At 45.6% G+C, this 19,978-nt stretch overlaps 1 long non-coding RNA gene across 1 annotated transcript; it reads right to left on the bottom strand.

Annotated features, from left to right (window-relative positions):
* Nucleotides 1-2,828: 2,828 nt before the first annotated feature.
* LOC135975747 (uncharacterized) lies at nt 2,829-17,801 on the bottom strand. The gene is made up of 2 exons (XR_010592762.1): nt 17,357-17,801; nt 2,829-13,768 (listed from the first exon to the last, which is right to left on the bottom strand). It is a non-coding gene; the product is annotated as an uncharacterized LOC135975747 (long non-coding RNA).
* Nucleotides 17,802-19,978: the final 2,177 nt, after the last annotated feature.

Raw genomic sequence — 19,978 nt, 5'->3', positions numbered from 1 at the left:
TTTATTAGCTTGTCAGTAGGACTTCTTAGAAGAGACGGATGGATGGATTGAAATTGAAAACAAGAACAGCAGACCAATTCAAACCAAAGGAAGGAAGGAACAGAAAGACTCAGAGAGGAGCACAACAAAAGGGAAGAAATCATCTTTTTGTTCTTTTGGATTAGAAGTAAGGATCACATTTGAGAGACTGATAATTGGGAATAATGAATAGGGAGGAACCTTTGCGTACCGAATGAAAACCTTATTAGCCGAATATGGAAATAAATGTTAGCAAATTTACCCCATACACTGTCCAGATGTTTCTTTCAGCTAGTCCCCAATTTCCTTACACATCCAGAACAGAAAAACAAATGTTGTTTCACACTAAGTGTAGTTTATCATATAATAGGGTATATATAAAGTATCAGTCATGAAGTAACACTGAAAGAAAGAAATTATACCCATTTCTATATGTTCAATACCATTTACAGACTTAATGCTAGATTTGTAAAGCTAACCACCTACTCTTATCTCAGAGAAAAATACTAATCTAGTCTGCTAGCTAAAACACAGATTGTTTTGCAGACCCCAGACTATCCCAACTCTCCTGACATGGATACCCTTCTTACCAGGCAGTGATGTGACAGACACCAGAGTAGCTACCTGCTCTGGTGATCACAGAGGATGTGGACATAACATGAAGATTCCAAAAATACTGATGATCACAAGAATCCTCAGTGACCCTGGACCAGATCCTGAGATCCTCAGGCAACCCTCCACCGAATTCCATAGTAGTTTTGCCTCAATAAAGACCCATTAAAACCTGAGAGGAAGGAACATTGCATTGACTCCTGAAGTGAAGCAATACAGTGATTAATCCAAGAGATCAGCCCTGCTCAAAGACCTGTGCTCTAGTGCTAAATTCTTGCGGTGGAAGGAACCAGTGGATCCCACAGAACTAACTCTGTAAGAGGCACTTGGGATGACAAATATTATAGGCTTTCTAACACAGAAAAGAGTGACCTCATCTGAGTAAAGCAATAGTTAATCTGATCTCTCTGATATGAGAATGCTCAGTTACATAGTATGTATATGAATGTGAGTGTCTGTATGTGTGTTTTAGCATGGAAATGCATGTATAAAAGTATTGGCGTATGGATGGGTGAGAGTCTTTCAAGGACTGTGACTGAGGCATGAGTAAGTTGTTTATGTTCTATGGGTGTGCATTTGATAATACCAGTGTACAGGAAGTACACCACCCTCCCAAATGAAAGGGATAGCTCAGTGGTTTGAGCAGTGGCCTGCTAAACTCAGGGTTGTGAGTTCAATCCTTGAGGGGAACATTTAGGGAAGGGGGGGGATCTGTCTGGGGATTGGTCCTGCTTTGAGCAGGGGGGTTGGACTAGATGACCTCCTGAGGTCCCTTCCAACCCTGATATGATATGATTCTATGAAAGGCAAAGCTTATGACTAGTCTTTCTCTATGGTCCTTCTATACTAGGGACATTTTAAAAAATGCCTAACTGTTGCTAACACTGAATCAGCTCACCTAGTGTTGGCAATGCTGAGAGCCCTAGTGTAGACAGACTGTCGGCGTTTTAAATGCTACGTTTAAACTTCTGCTTAGAGCTCTTCTAATTGAAACAGTGGCAGCAGCAGCTACTGGGCCATCTATGTTAGTTCTCCCAGTGTTACTGGGAGCTGAACCAATGTCAGCCATGGTAGGAAAAGTGGAAAATGTCCCTAGTATAGACAGAGTCTATGGATTTTTTATAAAGGGGCAATGAGGATCTGAGATGTTCTAACACACACAGCTGTTGTGCTCATGGACAATAAGGAACAAACCTTCTGGCTGGTAGCTAGCCCTCCCTTATTCCCACCCATAGATGGGATCAGTTTGTAGGAAGGGGAAGGAACACACACAGCAGCTATAACCAATGGGATGCACAAATCAGCAGGGAAAAGATGGAATGTACTCAAGAGCACGCTGGTTTCTAAGGGCCACATCTTCCTCTCAGTCAGTGGTCCCCAAACTGTGGGGCATACCCCCCTAGGGGGCATGGAGGAAAGTTCAAGGGGACACAGCAGGGCCCAGGCCAGCCCCCATCGGCAGTGGCAAGGGAGTACCACCCAGCCCCACTCTGCCTCCAGCTCTGCCCCAGCCTCGGCTCCTGGCCCAGCCGTCGTTCTGGCCCCAGCCTTGGCCCCCTTACTCCTGCCCACGCCCCCCCAGGAGCCTCAGCCCCACTCCTGGCCCTGGCTCCCAAATGTAACTCCCGGTGTGAGGCCCAGACAGGAGTAAGGTGGGGGCGTGACGTGAAAAATTTGGGGACCACTGCTCTAAGAACTAACAGCTCAAAACAGACAGCAATCTAGCTTAACCACCTAAGTAAGAATCCCTCCTCCATGTAGAGACACTGTAGGAGGCTTTTCCAGAAGAACGGGGATGTGGCTGGAGCAATGCTACACTTTGGTTATTTCCTACAGCTGGAATGTAATTTGTGGCCACAACCCCCTGAATCTGCTCTATGTTGTACCAGGGTCCAAACGACCCTCTGGATAGCCATAGGATTGGAAGGGAATAAGAGTGGTGTAAAATCATTATTGCATCATCCGCTCCCTTGCTCCTCACCTATGTCAGGCACTGCTCCAGTGCTGCTGAGGATTTGGCCTGTAGCCTTTTATTTTATTTAAGGTGAACATAGTGATGTTATATTACACCACCATGGGTTCAGCTCCAGATGCTACAGTTTCAAGCTCTATAGAGTGAAATTGCCTCTGGCGCGTCTCTCAAATTTGGAGGCTCTAGGAACACACAGAGTCCAAGGATAATGACCACAGACACCATCACAAATACAAAGTACTATCTGTATGACAAGCTACATTAAAGCAATAAGTAAAGTTACAATTACCCATACATATAGAAATCCTACAAAAACCTATGCAATAATTATAACTGTTGTCATACTCATATCCTCAAAGATATTCTAGGGTCCAATGGACCTCTCACTAATTGATCACCAGTAGAGGGATAGTCCCTGCTGGGGTTTTCCCATGGATATTCCCTTGGGTCTTCCCACTCTTACAATATAAAAGAGGATTCCCTGGTTAGGTAACTCTGACTAATTCTGTCAGACTAATATGCATTAAGGTGTCAACCCTCTTTTCCTTATCTGTACTTCCATACCCTATGAATATTGGGGTGCCCCGTTTTTCATAGGTTGTTTGTAGTTCCTCTTATTCTCATTAGCATCTACACATGATATGTACTCTGTGGTCAAGACAGACATTCAAAGATGTTACAATCAGGTTTCTCGTCATCTTGGACAATACATTACAACCTACTGCAATACATTTTTCCATAACTGAATCTATTCACACATCTTATGCAGTAACCTTGTGACCTTGTTGGCATAGGGTTATTCCTAGGTCACGCAACTCACGTTAAGCATTCTTAAGCCTATGACAGTCTGGGTAATCTAAAATCTGACAGGTCTCAGCCTGTAGCCCTTGTGTTTCAGCCATGCTTTACTAATATTATACTTCTATATTCCTACAATTTAAATCTATTTAGCATACATTGATTGTACATGAAATAGCACATAAATTGACCATAACATCACATAGTTCATTTTATCATCCATTTATCATTTTGCTAATTGGCTACAGCCCCTAAGTCTATCTAAAGAATGGGTGTCGTTTCCAGTCCTGCAAATAATATCCCTGCTAAGAAAGGACTCCCTCTTGCATCTCAACTTATTGTCCATTGCCGATGATGTACCTGTTTCTCTCGGAAAGTACTCTCTCCAAAGAGTAATGGTTTTCATTTGTCAGATGCATTGCTCACTTTCCAGATGACTTCCAGAAGAGACCTATTTTTACGTCAGGACACATATTAAATTAGTCAGTTCACAGTAAACAACAACATTGTGTAGAAACAGTAACAAAATTGTGTATGGGAAAACTAAGCCAATTTGGTGGGGTGGGGGGCTGGATGGAGAGGAACATCCTGAGATTACATCATTTTTGTTTACTAATAACAAAGGGCCAAGGCTGCCATATTACCACCATATGGATTCAAGTCATCCAATTTTCCTCTCTAAACCAAGAGAAGGAAGCTATTGGGCCTTACTGGGAAATAGAAAACAAATTTCCATTAAAGCTTGTACAGGTAACAGGACATAATAGGCCCACCTGTCTCCAAGGTAAAACCACCAACACAGGAAAGAGTCTGAGACTCGTATCAATTTAACTGGGTCAGGCAGCTCATTAACAGCCTGAAAGCTCAGAACCCCGTGAAATTCTTGGCCTGAAATTGATGTAACAGGTCATAACTAGACCTGGCCAATGAGCATTGGCCTGCTAAACCCAGGGTTGTGAGTTCAATCCTTGAGGGGGCCATTTAGGGATCGGGGGAAAAAATCTGTCTGGGGATTGGTGCTGCTTTGAGAAGGAGGTTGGACTAGATACCTCCTGAGGTCCCTTCCAACCCTGATATTCTAGTATTCATCTTTTCCATAGCAGTACTTATTTTATTGCTTGCATTCGATGTAGTAATTATTATGTATTTAGCTGCATCTTAGAACACTTAATCACTTGTGCCGGAAAACTTACACCCATAAATTTATTACACCTAACATAATAGGCTTCCTGAAATTTGCATAAGCAAAGCCATCCGGAAGATGTAAGGGCTATTAAGCATAACTTCTGAAAATCCAGAGTACAGACAAAAATACTGCCAAATGAGCTGAGTATTAACATAACAAGGAAGCTAAGTATTTTGTTGACAGCTTCCTAATATACAAGCCCACAAGATAGGAAGATCGTTAGCCACAAATGCTGAGACAATAGCCTTTGCAAATTTCCCAGTTTGAACTTCTGTAACACGGGAAATGAGTATTTCTAGATAGTGTGCTGCATTTTAAAAGGGTGTGTAAAATGTTGAACAAGTTCATGCATCATGCCTTTGTTCACAAATGCTAGTTTATGGGCCAAATCCTGCAGGTCTTTCTCAGGCAAAACGCCCATTAAACCAATGGGAATCTTGTTTAAATAAAGATGGAAAAAAGGGTTTAGGGTTTGGCCCACATATTGTATTGGCATTTTATCTGTGCAGAAAGTAAGTAGAGACTGAAGGAATCAACCCATACTGCCGTGTCATGGTTTGCTCTTTCTGGGTTTACTCCTGAAATCCTTACTCACCGTTTGCTTAGTCTTTACTCAGACCAGCACTTTCTGGAGTGACGGGTATTTTGTCTGAGCAAGGACAGAGCTAAGGTGACTATGGACTTTAGGATTTAATCCGTGAACAGCCCTAGTTTATTGCTTTATTCATTCCAAACACTTTGAGCATCATTTGGAGCCCAAGGTTACCTATCCCAGTTATGGCACTGTGTAACCTTCTTTAGCCCTGGGGGACACTGGTGAAAAAGAGATTACTTACCTGTACAGTAACGGATGTTCTTCGAGATGTATGATCAGTGTACATATTCCACAGTTGGTGAATGCACATGCAGTGCGCACATGTCAGAGAATGTTCTAGTCAGTGATATCTATAGGGGCAGCACACGTACCCCTTCCTTTCCTGGTTCACTTCATAAATGGTACAATGGGCAGAGCTGCCTCATCACAACCAGTTCCTTCACCTCCACAAGCGACGGACATCAGGACTCTGAAGTAGCAGGGATGGTAGGTTGGCTGTGGAATACGTATACGGACTGCTAATCACAAAGAATAACCTCCGTTACCGTATAGCTAAGTGACCTCTTCTTTCTTTGAATGCTCATCTGTGTACATATTCCACAGTTGGTGACTCCCACGCAGTAGTCATCATTGGGGGCAGGTACAGGAAGTCTCTGTAAATATAGACTGTAACACTGCTCTTCCAAATCTTGCAGAGTCCCAGGCTACATTCACCAACTTGTAATGCTTCATGAACGTGTGACTAGGTCACTGTTTTCCAAATATCCTCAATTGGCAAGTTTGCTGCAGAGACCACGAAGGTGGAGTGTGCCCTGGTGGAGGCAGCTGTCATTCTGTCAGGCAGCTGCCTACCTGCTAAACAGTTACATGACCTGATGCATTGGGTAATCCAGTTTGATATTCTTTACATAGACATGGGCCATTATTTGATTCTCTCTATATAAGCAAGAAACCACCTGGGAGATTTTTCAAAGGCCTTGTCCAGTCCAGGTAGAATATGGCCCGGTCGATGCCCAGCAGGTGCAGCATCTGCTCTGCTCTCCCAGTGTGAAGCTTGGGGAAGAACACAAGCAGGTGGATGATCTTGTTGGTGTGGAATTCGGACACAACCCAGGGAAGAAATCTGGGGTGTGATCTCATAGAAACTTTGGAGACTCTTTGGACACTATGAATGACTGTACAACGTGGCTCAACCATCAGAGCCTGCAGTTTCTGGCCCTCCTGACAGATGTAATTGCCAAGAGAAAGGACACTTTCATGGCGAGATAGGGCAGTGAGCCCATAGCCAAAGGTACAGAAGGGGCATCCATCAGCTTTGAGAGGACCAGTTTAAAGTCCCACACTGGGGCCATGTCCCTGACTGGTGGGTACAGTATCGAGATGCCCTTCAGGAACCCCTTTGCCATCAGCTGGGAGAAGACTGAGCAGTGGTCACTTGGTGGGTGGATCATGGAAATGGCCATCAGGTGAACCCACAGTGAACTCAGAGAGCCCAGAGCTCTTCAGGTGCAGCAAGATTTCCGGCATCCCAGAATGTAAAGGGTATATCTGGTGCCCTTGAACCCAGCGGGTGAACCTCATCCATTTAGAGAGCTAGGTGAACCTAGTGAAATCCTTCCCGCTACTAATAAGGATCTGATGAATGGCTCCTCTCCACTAGTGTCAACCAGTGAGCAGCCATGCTGTCGAGTGGAGGGAGCTTAAGTTCTGGTGCAAGACTGAGCCCTTGTTCCAAACTAGGTCAGGGATCAAGGGTAGAGAGATTGGTAGTACTCCAGAGAGGTCATGGAGATCCCTGAACCACATTTGCCTCAGCCAACCCAGGGATATCAGGATTAATCTGGCTTTCTCTTGACTGATCTTCCACAGCACTTTGGGGAGCAGGGGAATGGCAGGGAATGCATCGAACAGTCCATTCATCCATGTAAGGAGAAAAGCATCAGAAAGAGAGCTGGGATTGTGCCCCCTCCTGCATGAACAGGAGCGGCACCACTTGTTTTTCGCCATTGTTGCAAAAAGGTCCATGTGGGGAACCTCCCCATCACTGGGAGATGTCCTGAAGGACTCCCTCATGCACTGAACACTTGTGAGTGTTTCGAAAGTATCTGCTCAGGCCATCTCCCTTCACACTGTCCATCCCTGGGAGAGGGACTGCTGTCAGGGGAATGTGAACTATGGCAAAGTTCGAAAGCTGGATGGCTTCCTGGCACAAGACCCGAGACTTGCTCCCTCCCTGCCTGTTTAGATAGAAGACTGCTGCCATATTGTACTACCCAAGACAATATCCCTGAAGTCGCCAGAAGCAGAGCCTTGCCCATGGGATAAGAAATGTACATGCCAGCATAGGACCCAATAGTCTGAGCCAGGATCGTACTCACATCACTGTCTGGAACTGCATGCGGAAACAGAGAGATTGTAGGTAAACAGTTGTCTGCATGCGGAGTACAGCCCCAATCAACTTTATCTGCCATGTAGGTGTTAACAGGGACTTCTTCTCATTCAACAGCAGGCCCGTACACATGTGAACAGCTAGAGAATGATGTAGGTCTGGACTCGAGATACTGAGTGGTGCCTGACCAGTCAGTCGTCTAAGTAGGGAAACACTTGGACACCTGACTTTCTGAGGCAGGCTGCCACCAACCATAAAAATAAGGACCCTACAGAGAGACTGACAGGTAAAATACAGTACTGGTAGTGACTGCTGTCCAGCACAAACTTCAGGAAGTACTTGTGTGCCGGGTGTATCATGATGTGAAAATTTGCATCCTTGAGGTTGAGGGCTGCATACCAGTCCTTCTGGTCTAGGGAGGGATGATAGACACGAGAGAGACCATCTTGAACCTGAGTTTCTTGATACAGGTGTTCAAGGCTCTGAGGTCCAATATTGGTCAAAGTTGCCCAGTCTTCTTGGGAAAGAGGAAGTACCTTGAGTAGAACCTCCTCTAGACCACCCAAAGGAAAGAGGGGGTGCACTTCTTGTTAAAGCAAGCTTTTGTTGGAAGGGTCCCTGAAGAGGGATGGTGAAATTGGGGGGCAAGGGAGAAGAACTGAATGGCATAGGCTCTCTGGACCAAATTCCAAAACTTAGTGGTCTGAGATGATGCTGGACCAGGCCTGTTGGATGTAAGCCAGACAGTTGCTGAATGGAAGGGAAGGCAAGGATAGCAGAATTAATTGTGTGCTGTCTTCAGGCACCAAATCAAATCTGCTGCCTAGTCAATGCTGAAGCAGGGTGGTGCAACTGAGAGGTAGACTTCCCCCGTGGATTTTATTCTCATGGGCTTCTGCCTGTGGCCCGGGGGCTCAGACAGCCTATACTGGAAGAAAGGCTGCTACTGCTAAGCTTAGGGACTGAGATGCCTTCTTTTGGAAGCCAGGGCATAGAACTCCAAGGATCTGCAGGTGGCCCTAGAAAGTTAGAGGGATCTCATTGCTTTGTCAGTCTTCTTGTGGAAGAATGAGCAGGCCTTGAATGGCAGGTCCTCAGTAGTTGCTTATAACTCTTTCAGTGTGCCTACTGAGGCTAGCTAGGGGAGCTGAGTGGCGTGACCACTGTTGCCGTCACCCTGGACACAGAGTCTACTGTGTCCAAGATAGCTTTTCGTGCAGTTCTGGCCACCAAACAGCCTTCTGCCAGGATAGTTGGGGATTGGTCCTGCTTTAAGCAGGGGGTTGGACTAGATGACCTCCTGAGGTCCTTTCCAACCCTGATATTCTATGATCATCCCTGCAGTCCTACAGCAGTTTGCCAATGAATGATTGTAAAGCATACCAGTTAGATGTGGTCATATTTTGCCAAGACTGCCTGGTAGTTTGAGATCCTCATCTGGAGGCTCAAAGTGTAGTAGGATTCCTTCCCCCCAGCAGGTCAAGCCACTTTGCCTCCTTGATCTTGAGGATTGTTTTTTGATAACCCTGATGGGTTCTTTTATTGGACATCATCATCATTAGGGATCCTGATACCTGGTACAATCAGAACTGTTCACAGCTGGTAGTCAGGACCTGGTACCACACATCTGTCCATTTGGACATTGGTGCTAGTGATGCTGGTGTTCATGATAGGGCTTTCATAAGCTCCAATAGCCCCTCATTGATCAGGATGGCTATGCATCCCAGCACTAGCAAGTGTAGGATATTGAGGAATAAGTATCTCCAAGGCCACTGCTACCAGTCTCATGAAATCTTGGACCATCTTGCAGTCCTCAGAAGTAGCTGACAGATCTGGAAGCAGAGCATCATCTGGAGGTGACTGGGTCATGGGCAGCATCATCTGTCCTTTGCCCTGGACCCACTGGAGCCACCTGGCTCCTGGCTCTGATCCCAAGGATGCAGAGGGGACATGTCAAGTCTCTGGCACAGGGGTGATTGTTTACACCATAAGTGTGGTGGAGAGGCTGGTCCCAGGTAGTCCTGCGGTCCCTATGGGACCCACATGTTCCACATGCCCTACTCACGTGGTGCTAGGCCCCACAATATTTGGTATGATATTCCGCCCTCAGCCATGGTTACACACCTCTTATTTCCCTGGGCAAGATCAAATTTGCTGAGCCTTGAAACCTGACCAGGCATGGTTGACGACTTTCCTGAGAATTAGAAGATGAGAGAAAGAACAGTCTTTTGGGAAGCGTGGTGTTTGCACCATAGGCGTAGGGAGGCCCTGACTGGATGGTGGAACCATCAAAGTCACTGGGACCAGGAACCTGCACTGCATCAGAGTGAAGGTGGATCCAGAAGTCACACACAGGTCATTGTGGAAGGTACCACACTGGAGCCAGTGCCGGAGGCAATAGAATGGCCAGCACCAGAGTCAGACTTCTACCCAGTACCACACTTGCCAGAGATCTTTCTGACTGCCTTGGTACTAAGGAGGCTAAAACAGCCAAGGCATGGCTGGGCAGGGCCTCTATTATGGACAGATCTGCTCAGCTGATATTGGCTCCAAAGTGCTCAGGGAAGTTTTCCTAAGTTTTAAGGCACTCAATGTCTGACAGCCTGGTAGCTTTATGTGGCCTGGAAGCCAGATCCAGGGAGGGTGATTTTTACCTCTTCTCCTTTTAAGACTTGTACTCGGAGACTGATCTGTCTGTGCTTCCCAGACGAGGAAGCCGCAGGCCTTAGTGACCCCTTGTCTGGTTTTGAAGTTGATGCTGGAACAGATTTCAACTGCCTCTGGTCCCCCAGAGTCAGAGTCTGCTCTCACCACCTACTCCACGAGGAAAGCCCTCTGGTGCACCTACCTCTAGTGTTGTGTCTGCTTCAAGAAGGACCTCCAGATTTCACTGCCTCACATGACAGGCAGTTCTTAAAGGCTGGGGACTTGCTATAGTCAGTATGACCAAGATCTGCACCTGCGACAGCTCCACCCGGGCCCACGCCTTAGGCTTCAAGGAGCACCGCAGCTGCCCTCCTACTCGTCATGGCGTAGCCCCTACGGCTCTCATTACCAGTGACGGCCGGGTATGGGCCCGACACTCCAGCGCCATCCATTTTCAGGGCTAGTTGATTCGGCAGGTGTGTTGTTACACACTCCTTAGCGGATTCCAACTTCCATGGCCACCGTCCTGCTGTCTATATCAACCAACACCTTTTGAGGCCATCGCCTGTCCCTTCGGAACAGCGCTTGCATATCTCTTAGGACCGTCTGACCCATGTTCAACTGGAACCCTTCTCCACTTCGGCCTTCAAAGTTCTCGTTTGAATATGGTGGCTGATACCACTAGCGACGATGGGGAAAGGAGAGGAGGAAATCTAATTTTAAATTTCTAAGGTATTAAAACAAGCTAATATAAAAACATTTCCAATTGTCTAATTCTTTTCTTCTCTGTTTTTTTGTATTGTCATATTCTAAAGGTTCTTCTAGAAACCCTGGCCCTGATCCTCCTCTGACTTACATTGACTTTACACTAACATGACTGCACTGTCTTCAGCTGAGTTGATTTATATGATTTATAACATATATGGAGAATCAAGCATTCAATACATTATTGATGTGAGGGAGAAAACACACCAAGGCCTCTGCTCCCATTTGCTCTATCCCAGACAGAGCTAAATGTCTTGTAATTTCCCATTTCACCCTTTCATTCCTCAGGCACATTGTTTCCATTAGCTGGAAGAATGCAAGACTATTTCATTAGGGTTTTCACAGCACTAATAGAGAAAGAGAATGTTTACAACCATATTTATTTCTTATAAATTATGCTTTTGGAGTTTAATGGCTCATGTTTCCTTGGCAACACTTCATTTGCTGTTTCAATAAATTTTGCATGTGATTGGGGAAAGTAGCCAGCCAGAGATCCCAGTTGACAAGGTTATGGTACATTTGGCACCCGGAAAAGTGGTTCATACTTTGGCCAGCTGAGGACCACACTGGCAACTTGGCAGGGGGAACGAGAGCCTCATCTAATTTTTATAAAATGGTGCAGATTGCAAATCCCTTTATCTTTAACATAGTGAAGGAGTCTGTGGGGACCATCGGTCCCAGCATGCAATGCTCTCTCTTGATCAGAGCTAAAGACTGTAGTGTAGAACTCCATGGATCCTTATCTCACTAGCATTGTTTTTAGAATTCCAAAAACATCCTGATATACCCCGTACTGAGTGAAAGCAGAACCAAGTCCCATGAGTCAAATTTGCACTTTAACCTACTCTGACCTACAGAGAAAAATCAAGCCTCCTAACCTTGCTTCATTTCACTCCTTAGACCTCCTTGTTACTAGCGAACAAGCAAAAACATTCTTTGAACAAGATGTTTCTTCAAGTTCTGAAAAGTTCATAGGGCCTTATCCTGCATTAATTTAAATCAAAGGCAAAATTCCATGGATGTCATTGTCAGGCTAATGAAGGATAAGCCTTGGCACAATCATCTGCAGTGTGCCATTCTTCAGTGCCTCACCTTTCTGTTTAGCAACAAAGATAAAGATACTGAAAAGCTGAGAGGAGACACAGAATCAGGAGTCTGTGTGGGTGTCAGCAACAAACCTCTGCTCCCAGTCTGCCCTGTGAATTTGCCTCAAGCCTTCTTTGGAGGGGACCAAACTTAAAAGTGAGAGAAGAGTTTAGTTTCCATGTGCTTATGTTCCACGGCATCCCTGCGGACTGTTTATGGGGCCAGCAGTTGTCATGATGGTGGTTTAAATGACGGTAGATGAAGGCTGGTGATAGTTTTAGAAATATGGACACCTACACCTCTCTACCAGAAACTGAACTGAAGCTACCCAATTATCTCACGTACGATTTATAAACAATTAATCAGCCATCAGATGACAAGGACTTCAAATCAGTACCAGCATGGACTGGACTTGACCTAGAGAGTTGAAAGGCTACTGCAGAGGTAAAAGACACTTTGAGCCATACAGTTCCCTTTGTTTATATGTTCCAAAGAACACTTTGTGTCCATGTGCAGTACACCCATCCTAACATAGCATTCTTCCCCATCATAAGCCCACTACAACACTCCAATAGAAAAACAGGTGTGGGGATAAGAGGGTTCCTTCCTATCTGAGCTGCCTATGTTGCTCCCGTACATGAACACAGTATCCCTAATATTTTGTTCACTGCAAGGAAAATCATTTGGTTAATCCATCAGAATGACCCCATGAGCATCTTCTGGCAGAAGATATACGAACTATATAGACACTTGGAAATAAATCAGAGAACAATGTAAAAAAGAAAAAAAGGGACTAAACTTGCAGATGGAGAAAGTAGCAAACAAGCTTTGTATTAAATGGAGCTGGAGGTGGGCAGGTAACACTGAAAAAGTCACAGATTTGTGTCATGTTCCTAGGAATAAGTAATCTAATTAAGGGCAGACAAATGCTGAAGAGATAGCTTAGTGGACTTTAACCTCCATACCACAGCATAAAAGAAGATGTGGTAAGATGGGGCCCTGAAACATAAACCCTTGTATCAGAGACCTGGTATGAGACCTAAAGCCTGAACTAAAGTAAAGGTCAAGACTGCTGACATAAAGCAAAGTTAAGCTGTGAGCCAGAGGCATGCCCTACTCACAGAAGTTGGCAGGAAGGCTGATGTTGCAATTATACACATACCTAAAAGGTACTAAGCACTAGTGCCAGGATGGTACCAGAACATTGCAGTACGAACACATTCCACATAGATAACAAGGAACATGCTCGCTCATCCTAAAGACAGGGTTAAAAGGGTAATATGATGGATAGAGTTGTTTTGTTTGAACCAACATGTACAAGGTGAGAGGCAGCACCCTAACACGTAGAGGGGTTGCACCTCTATACGTTGGGAGTGATGTGTAACTTGTTTGTACCTGTGTATAAAAGTGTACCCCTTAAGAGTGGTCTTTGTCTGGCCTAGAGGGCAACCGGTCCATTGTCAGGGGGCACATATTCGTAGTATGTCCTGTAGAGTCTGTGGGAAACTATCACTGTGCTTCGTTTGACAATAAACCTGACCAGGTGCCTTCGTACCTTATCGGAGTCTGTGGTCATTGGGGATTCTCTCAGGGTCCGTTGTGTCAGCGATCTGCAGAGCCGGGGCAGCACACAGAAGGAACACACGCACGCAGCCAACTGTTATCAACATTGAACAGAGCAGAGCACCACACCGGTGACATCTGGCGACAGAAGACAAGTGTTGGAACAGGGAGTCTTTCATGTAAGGTGCCAGATAATTAGATCATTTATACTCTCATACTGTAGTTCAAATGGTGTCATTTGATATAACAAGGTAAGAGTGCTGCCACCTGCCCTGTAGAAACCTGAATAGCAGTTACAGAGAGCATTCTGCACAGTACCCAAAGTTACCCAAAGCTGCAAGGAGCTCTGCCCCAATTCTGGGCTCAGTGGGAGCTCTGAGGAGCTGACCCACAGCACTGCTAATTGGGGAGCAGGAGCTCATTGGCATGAAAGCTGAACCTAGACTTTCATGGCTTGTTTTCCCTAGAAAGTTTGGCCACATTTGAGGACTCTCATTAACCTGAAAAACACGACTTAACGGTCAGCACAGACCAGGGCTGTTGGGTTTCAGATCATGCCAGCAGGTTATGGGTAAACCTTACTGAAACCAGCGTTACCTAGGACCAGCTGAGTGCAGTTAGCCACATATGACTTGTCCCTATCTACACTCACTGCAAAGTTATGTTCTACATCACAGAAGTTAAAGCAACTACTCATGTTTGTGTGCTAAACTGACCTAATTTTCTAGTGAAGAAAAGTCCCCCTCAGTTAGTTAGCTGTGGGCTCTTGATTAGGGTTTGATTGTTACACAGAGCTGTGGAGGGGCAGGTTCTCGATGACCCTATTGAGGTTGTGTATGTGAATAAACTGTCTGGACTATTTTGTGCTGAGCTCGGGTTCTCTCTCCCCCCAAATACCCCAGAATTAATACTCTAAATAGTGTTTTTTGGTAATGGAGAATTATCTCTTGCAAAAAAAGGATGCATCTCTTTTGGGGATGGGGGAGGTTATTAGGCTCTTTAATCCTAAAATATAAAGTATGGCCTTCAGTACGGCCAAGATTGGGGCAGGGATACTACACTCACCAACCTAGCGTGGGTATGGGCAGAGTCTCTCATATCACTGACAATTCCACATCTATTGGTCTCTATCTATTACAGGCAATTAGTATCCTTCTTCCTGTAATATATGCTACTAGATGTATTTGAACAGAATTAACTAGATCCACATGATTCAGTCCTTTATTACTTGCTGAATCAATAGTGTGTGCAGCCTGTCTTTCTGATAGAGGGAAACTAAAGATGTGAAAGTTCATATGGCAAAAGCATTATGTGGGGCTTTTCAGAAAGCTACAGTGCTAACCCATATCTTGTTTACAGAACTCCATACAGTTATTTGCAGCCACCTCACCCAATTTTGGTAGAGGCATAACATATAATCAATGTTACAGTTGACGTAACTCGGCTAGATTTGAGAATCACTTCTAGGCCCTCACTGTCTTTTGGCAACAGATTGATTCTTGAAGACGCCAGCTACAGCCATCTCCACTGTCTTTTAGATATACACTTGCCCCAGCTGAGGACAATATGGGAATAGAATCGGACATCTAACATCTTGGAGGGCCACTGTGATGAGGCTGAATGTCAGACACACCACTTCTGACCTCCAAGGTTAGGCTTATAACAAAACTTATTTTGACAGCACCCCAGCCAAAATACATGCAGTGGGAAGCAAAGATGCCCTTTTGTCTGTTGAAGATGTCAAGCATCTGTACTTCTTTGGTACATCTGCTGTGGGAATGCCTTTTGGTAAGAATGCTCAGGAACAGGTGTGCACAAGAATCAAGCTCATGCTCAAAGTGACTTCTGCCCTTTCTTACTTTATTTTTGCTGGCAGCAATCTTTAAATCGCTTAGATTCAGATTCTGTCAACAGATGGTTCCTCAGAGCCTCACCTGTAAGCTAAAGACTGGATCCTCAACACTGGAAGGTGACAACAGCTCCAAGATCAAAAGAATGGGAAAATGAAACAAAGAAAGATGGCAGATTTGCAGATAACTACTTATTAAAGCCTGGATAGTCTCAAATTAAAAACAAATGGTTTATACTTTGGGACTTTTTCACAGGAATTGCTTCTGGTGCAATAGAACTGTAAAACTTAACTAGGTTTGTCTGTGCTATGCTGTAGACATCTGACTGATCACCTTTTCTTTTTCCTCAAATAGAAGCACATGGAACCTTTCTTCTCTTTGTTCTTCAGCTGGCTCCCTATCAAACTTCACTGATTTATTCTCTAGGGAGGGAAGCTCTGTAATCTACACTTATCTGCTTGGTTTGTTTACCTGAAACAATCAGAAACTTTAGTCAGAGAAAAAAGGTGTTTAACTGTTTCATTTGAACAAGAGAAACAGTGTAAAGATTATAAAATGAATGGAAACAAGATCTGAAAGACAGGTGGAAAGAAAGGGGATAGAACTATTCATAAATACAACAAAACAATTAGCGTGGGGACCTCCTGTATTCAAGGTTAACTGAATAAAATAGGTGTGAGTAAATGCAACCCTTGTACTGAAACAATAGAGGGAGCTTAGGTGAGGAAAAGGAAGAAGGGAAGAAAGCAGAGCTTTTCCAAATGGGGAGTTTGTTTAAATGAAGAACCTGTTTAATCTCTTTCACCACACAAACACAATGAGCCTGATGTATGCAATCAAGATTGCTGTTATTGTGTCATAACAAGCCTCGCTGAACATCAAATGTAAAATCAAATTCATCCGTGTCACTACTCCTTTAGCTTCAGCGGAAGTACACTAGGGATCAATCTGATGCATTAGACTAAAGCATGATCAATGTAAAACTCAATCAGCAAGTTTCAACAGTGAGTGCAGCCTCTTTGAAGCCTGCAGACTGGGGCAGTCAGTCACAAAGGTTCAACAGGGAACAGTAATACTCTTATGTGCAGTAAATCAGCCTCTCACAGTTCTGCAGAGGGGCCAGAGCACAGAAAGTTTCCAGTGAAAACAGCACTGATATTGCAGAGCAGTTTCACCAGATGGATAAATAATCAGCAGCAATGTTCAGTCTCCATCCTTCCAGCATCCATGGGTAGTTTGATTTCCTGACAGGCTCCACATACTGGGTGCCTCAGCTCATTAGTCTCCTACCTTTCCTTTCCTGAAGTAGGCAGTTTGCTCTTATTGTTTATGGAGCACAACACTATGCTTAGTACTCTATAAACATATAAAGAGGCATAGTCCTTGCCCTCGAAAAGCTGACTTCGTAAACTTCTTTAACAATTACTTTCAGCTACCATTATACTAACAGATACCATGATTAAAATATTCCGAATCAATTCCATTCAGTAGACAGAGAAGTGGTCTGGTCCAGTGTATTGGGAGTCGGAAAGCCTGAAGCCTATACCTGGCTGTATCACTAATTCACCATATGACCATGGGTAAATCACTTGACTTCTGTACCTCTGTTTCCTCCTCTGTAAAAGGAGGGATAATGATGCTAACCCTGCTTTGTAAGGCACTTTGCACTCTATATTATTAGATACTAAATTAATTAATCTATATATTGATGACCCTTATGGCTTTTAAAAATCACCCATATAAATATATCAGAGCCTTTCCTGTCTATTGCAAGGCAAACACCTTGCCTTCTTGCATCCATTCCCCTTTGTGGGTACAATAAGTTCCACAAAGCCTATCCATTCATCTCATGCTCTCTTTTTCTGATTGTACTTACTGTGCCTATTATCCATTATCACCATTTTACCAGGAGATGAGCGGGTCTTGCATTTGCACTTCATGAGGAGGCCAGCCATTGGTTACTTTAACTTCTTCACTGTCATCTTGTCTGGATTCCTCTCCTCCTGACTCTACATGAGATAAATGAAGAAATTAATCCCCTTGGCCCATAGCAGCTTGTCAACAGGCCTCTGGCCTGCGAGCTCCCCTGCCCACCTCCAGCACACTACCTGAGCAGGCTACACATTCACCTACTGTTCCATCTCTGAACAACACCCACAGCCTCTTTTTATGGACATGTCTAAACTGCAGTCATGAGGTATAACAAGGGTCGGCAACCTTTCAGAAGTGGTATGCCAAGTTCACTGTAATTTAAGGTTTCGCATGCCAGGAATACATTTTAACGTTTGTAGAAGGTCTATCTCTATGTCTATATTATATAAATAAACTATTGTTGTATTTAAAGTAAATAAGGTTTTTAAAATATTTAAGAAGCTTCATTTAAAATAAAATTCATATGCAGATCTTATCAATTTAGTGTGATCCTTGTCTGGGATCCTTGTCTGGGGTTCCAGCCACCAGCCCTGCTCAGCCCACTGCCAGTCTGGGGTTCCATTCACCCCATGGCAGGCTGAGCAGGGCCAGTGGCGGGCCGAGTGGCTCAGCCCGCTGCCAGTCTGGGGTTCTAGTCACCCCAGTTTACAAAGTGAGCGGGCCCGTGGCGGGCTGAGCAGGGTCGGTGGGGGGCTGAGTGGCTCAGTCCGCTGCCAGTCTGGGGTGCCGGCAGCACTCAGCCTGCCGCCAGCCCGGGGCTCCAGCTGCTGGCCCCTTGCCAGTCGGGGTCCCAGCCGCCGGCCCCTCTCAGCCTCCTGCCAGCATGGGTGAGCAGAACTCCAGGGTGGTAGCTGGCTGAAGGGGGCCGGCGGCTCATCTGCTGCTGGTCTGGGGTCCCGGCCACTGACCTCACTCAGCCCGCTGCCAGCTGAGTGAATGGAACCCCAGACTGGCAGCCAGCTGAGCGGGGCTGGTGGCTGGAACCCCAGACAAGGATCCCAGGCCCTGCTCAGCCCGCTGCCGGTCTGGGCTGAGTGGGACCGGTGCGGGTTGAGCGGGGCTGGTGGCCGAGACCTCAGACCCGCAGCAGGCTGAGTGCTGCCAGCACCCCAGACTGGCAGCGGACTGAGCCACTCAGCCCGCCGCCAGCCCCGCTTAGCCCACTGCCAGCTGAGTGAATGGAACCCCAGGCCGGCAGCAGGCTGAGCGGCTCAGCCGACCGCCACTCTGGGATTCCGGCTGCTGGCTCCTGCCAGCTGGGGTCTCAGCCGCCGGCCTGCTCAGCCCGCTGCCAGCCTGAGGTTCCCTGGGGGTCCCCAGGCCAGCAGCGGGCGCTGAGTGGGGCTGGTGGCTGGGACCCCGGCTGGCAATGGGACATCAGTCAGAACCCCAAAGCGGCGGTGGGCTGAGGCGCTCAGCCAGCCGCCGTGTGCCTTCAAAAATCGGTTCGTGTGCCAACCCCTGAGGTATAACATACCAAGCTAGTTTAAATCGGTCTCTTGCTGAGGCTCTGGCTGAAACTTTTCCCCACACCTGCTCCTCTATGCACACCCACTAAGGCCCCACTAAGTCACAACATTTCTCATCAACCTCCTCCCTGCACTGGCCAAAATGGCCATCTACTAATGAAGGAGGATTTACAAGCTCTCCAACTTGTCTTTTTCCATTCCCTGGTCATTTCATGCATCTGGGCAGGCTCCTCTGGGCAACATTCACCATCTCCTTGGACTCCTTCATGGAGCAGTGGACATTTTCAGGGATACTGAGCAGAGAATCCCAATCTGCTTCCCCTGTTTCACACCTTTGACCCCACTCCCATTCCCATTTCATGATCTGTTGTCTGTGTTCAGTTTATTCCTGGCTCTGTGGCCTCTCTCCACATCCTTCCAGGATTTCAGATAGGCTAGCACCTTTCATGATCATTAAATTCACTTAAATTAGGAATTATCCCTGCTGACTGCCAGATACTTCCTTCCAGCCCGACACTGCAAGCATACCATGAGTCAGTTACAGCCCTTCCACCCCAGAGATTGCTGCATTTATGCATGTAGTTGTAAAGCATTTGGAATCCTTACAGATGAATTACACTCTCAAAATGTAAATTATATTAATACCATATCTGAGCAAAGGATATATTTCTGAACCAAATGTTTTAAATATCCAGATTCAGACTTGACAAACAGTTATACAAATATCTTTCAAATTTAAAACAGTGCGGCTTCTACAGAGCAGTTTCTGTGCCAGTCACTTAAGATGCCAGAAGAACTATCCTTGATTTTATTACTAGCATAAGACCCCAGATCTCATTTACAGAGCACAGTACAGACTCAATGTAAAAGCAAAGTACTCCACTAGGTGGCAGCATTGTCCAGTAAAAGCTGAGTTGCATCACGCACAGAGCTATCTGCTCAGCATTGCTGCATGCTACTTCTTCCCACTCCCAACTCCCTCCCCTCAGGGTTTTACTGACCCTGGTCCCTTGTGCTTCCTAATTGCTAGAACGCAGCGTAATCCCTTATTAGTCTGACATCTCCGGTTATTAGTATAGGATTGTTCCTAGGGGGCT

The sequence above is a fragment of the Chrysemys picta genome, chromosome 15 (genome assembly GCF_011386835.1).
Source record: "Chrysemys picta bellii isolate R12L10 chromosome 15, ASM1138683v2, whole genome shotgun sequence".
Lineage (NCBI taxonomy): Eukaryota > Metazoa > Chordata > Testudines > Emydidae > Chrysemys > Chrysemys picta.
This window is presented reverse-complemented; position numbering and strand designations above follow the sequence as displayed.